Source organism: Protopterus annectens, chromosome 13.part0 (assembly GCF_019279795.1).
Source record: "Protopterus annectens isolate FY-2018-M chromosome 13.part0, PAN1.0, whole genome shotgun sequence".
In the NCBI taxonomy this organism is placed as follows: Eukaryota; Metazoa; Chordata; order Ceratodontiformes; family Protopteridae; genus Protopterus; species Protopterus annectens.
Window position 1 is genome coordinate 1,159,860,423 of NC_056747.1, and position 3,744 is coordinate 1,159,864,166.

A 3,744-nucleotide genomic window follows, 5' to 3' on the forward strand; every position below is an offset into this window, starting at 1 on the left:
GGAGATAAAGGGCTTGAGCCAGGTTTTGGAGATGGCTAAGATATCTGGTTGGTTATGGCTTAACCAAGCTTGAAATTTGTGTACTTTGTTGTTTAGACTTTGTGCATTAATTGTAGAAATCTTTAGGGTGTTGAGATAGGAGGAAGAGGGTAAGGGATGAGTGTTGCTAATAACGGATGTAGGACCAGGGTTAGGATGGATATCACCAGCGTGGACTAGGTTGTTGAAGGAGATATACTTTAGCCATACTGGTCTGTCAGGCATGAATTTTGGTAGATTGTAGACTGGAGCAGATGACAGTGTCTTGACTTTAGAGGAGAAGAGTTTAGGGTGAAATAGGTGCAGAGGATTGTGCTGAATGACAGAAGAGGAGATAGAGTGGAAATGGGAGTAAGAGTGAGGGAGAAGGTGGGTTTGTAGGGTAGTTGTCTTTGTAGGTGGTACTGGACAAGCAGAGGTGGAATATGAGGTAGCAAAGTATAAGGGAAGTAGGAACAGAAAGAGGAGGCTGGGGGACTGGAGGGTGTGATAACTTGAGGAGAGCATGCTGGAGCAAAGAGAGAGTGGTATGAGTGGTTAGGAAAATAGAGAAGGCTATGAAGAAGAAAAGGTTTAAAAAGTGATGGAGGTATTCTAGAGATTTAAGGAAAGAGGAGGGAAATATAATTATTGGGTGGAGTACAGATTACGGAGTTTAAGAAGGATGGCTATAGGTGGGAGGAGTAATGAAGGGGGGAGCTGGTATTGGGTAATTAGGCAGAGATGATGGGGTAAGATAGGAATAAAGCTAGGAGTACTGCATGCAGGTGGAAATTGGAGGCAGGGTAGGGGAGCGGAGTGAGCCCGTAGGGCAAACGGAGCGGGAAAGAACAATAGAGGTGAGTATGGCAGAAAAAGTATCAGCAAAGAGCAGTTTTAAAGGCTGTAGTTGGAAGGTATGAGCTAAATATTTCCAGCCAGAAAATGAAGGCTGCCTTTACAGAGGGTGATTTAGCAGGGGGAGGAGAAGATATTTACAGTCTAAGGATATTAACTCACAACCGTGTTTGAAAAAATAAAACTTGTTGGGATTATAAAGAATATCTAGGATTTATATTGGTAGATACTGCCACCTAATGGTAGAAGGAGATAGCAAACAACAGGGATAGTTGGACCAGTCTTAGGTTTAAATATATTCTAGAGTAGTGATAACAGGAGGGGGAGAGGGCAAACGGTCTGCGGTAGGCTGCTAGAACGTGCACACGGGAGGGCAGACTAACTCTATAGATAGTACATCAAGTCTACATTTAATTAGTGTTAAGCAACATACATTTACACAATCTTGTTGGGGGGTCTTCTCAGTAGTATTTTTCTAAGTACCAGGCAAGCTGGCCAATTTAGGGTGTCTTCAGGTGATGGCCGGAGGTATCCCTTTTGCGTTTAAAGCAGGAAGGGAGCACCCGGGATGGATTACTGTAGAGGAGAGGGAGACAACACTGAGTTAGTTAATATTGCAGATGTAGACAGGAAAGGTAGCAGGTAAGGGATGTTTAGAGAAGAAGGGAGGGTGTAACAAAGCACAGTAGTAGAGAGAGGCTATGGTTAGATGAGGTTGGAGCAAGTATGTAGAGGAAAATTAGGTTTATAGGATTAACAATGGAAAGCAGCAGACATTATGCTATGAACAATACAAGTTAGGCACTATAGGCTCCATTAAATAGAACAAAACATTCATTCAGCAGTTCAGCATGCTATCAGTGACTCTAGTTTGTTTGAGAGGAGAGGGTTATACAGCAGTAGAGCCAAATATAAGCAGTAGAAAGTAAGGGGTAAATAATAAAGTAATACTATAAAATCTCTAAACAGTGCAATATATAGTGCTCAACAGTCTAACACAGTAAACTATGATATGTCCATGCTGTGCAATAACTTGTGCTGAACAGTTTTCAAAACAGTTTTCAGAACAATATAAAAGCCATGTGGTTGCCCTTATAGAGACAAACAGAAAAGAAAAATAGCTGCTAAGCCAGTAATTAAGCTAAAGGCTCTAGTAGGACCATTGATCCACCTTAAAAGAGAAATAAAGGCCTTCAACGATATACGTTCGTTGGAGTCCTTTTAACAGGACATCTGGAGAGCAGACTAGGCCAGCAAAGTGCAACAGTCGAGCCCTGTATACTCAGACTAAAGTAATGCAGCTGGCGACAACATAAAAAGAGACCCACTCATCCCAAAAAGCAGCTTACAGCTGCTAAGCCAATAATTAACCTAAGCAAAGGGCAAATGACACACTACAAAGCAAACAGTCAAACAGTACAGTACAGTATATAGGGCAAAACGGTCCCCAAAACTGTGTAGAAGCTGTGCGGAGCCCTTATAGTTACAAATGGAAATTAAAATGGCTGATAAACCTGATTTTAAGTGGAAGGCTTGAAGGGGGATTGTTATTCCACCTTAAGAAGCTAAAGAAAGTTCTTCCATGTGGCACATCTCATTACAAAAGGTTTCTCGTCCAGGAAGAAAGAGGTCATAATCCCTCTCTACTCATCCCTCATTAGATCTGTTATAGAATACAATGCCCCATTTGGTATTTACCTCACTAGACACCTACAACAACTGGAAAGACCACAAAAATACCTCTCTAAGAGGATCTTAGGCCTTAGAGACATGCCCTATATGGACAGACTCAAAAAACTCCAGCTATACTCTGTCTCTTATCACCTACTTAGAGGCAATCTCTACTTGACCTACAAAGCCATGTCTGACCCAGAGGTGCTAGATATGCTACACCTAAAGATATCCCAACCCCTCCATGCCACATGCTCCAGGGACCTAAACCTCATTACCGCAATAAACAAAACATGCTGGAGGGACAGGTTCCTAACGCAGAGACTTCCCATACTCTGGAACACACTTCCTATTCACGTCAAGCAGAGCACTTAACTGGCCCTCTTTAAGAGAAATTTTGATGAGTGGATGGGCAATAGGAAGTTCACCCCGGGAATCACTTCAGTGGCCTTGCTTGACAGGGGCAATGGGAACTAACTTTGGGCGGCATGATGCCAGGGAATCTTCTTGGGCTAGGCTTATATAGGCTCCAAGGCCATTGAACCTATGAACCTAAGTGCAGTCAAAGTATAGCCATTTTAAAAAGTTTCTTGTGATGGGTGTGTCTACTTATGAAGGGCCGCCGGTACAGAGTATTTCTTGCACTGTAAAGAGTTATTTAGCAAAGTACAGCCATTTTGGAAGTTTTTCAGTGTGCTGTGTACTGTTTATTCGCAAAGTACAGTTACTTCAAAATGTTTCTTACTCTGAACCTCTTCTGCTGCCCAGTTTATTAGTACAGTGCAGTTATTTGAAATGTTTCTTAAACAGATAAGAGGTGATTTCTCAAAGTACAATAATTTCAAGAGTATTACAGTGCCTGAGAGACTTATTTTGCAAAGTATTTCACTGAGTTCATGTACTCAGAGGCTTATTGTGCTTTTATGTATAGTTACAAGTATTAGCATACATTTCTTGGATATATATGTATGTGTGTGTGTTTGTGCATACTTGCAAAAGCCTTCACTGATGTGTTAATATGGCAGAGGCATTTCTTAGACCAGGTCCACTTGTATTTGATCAGACTATTACAGAGAATTAGAGAATATTTGAGCAAGAGTACTATATTTCCATATAAGTAGCTTACGCAGATAAAGATGCATGCACCAGGGCATTCATTTTAGTAAACCTAGCTGGGACAGAGGCCATTGATAGAGA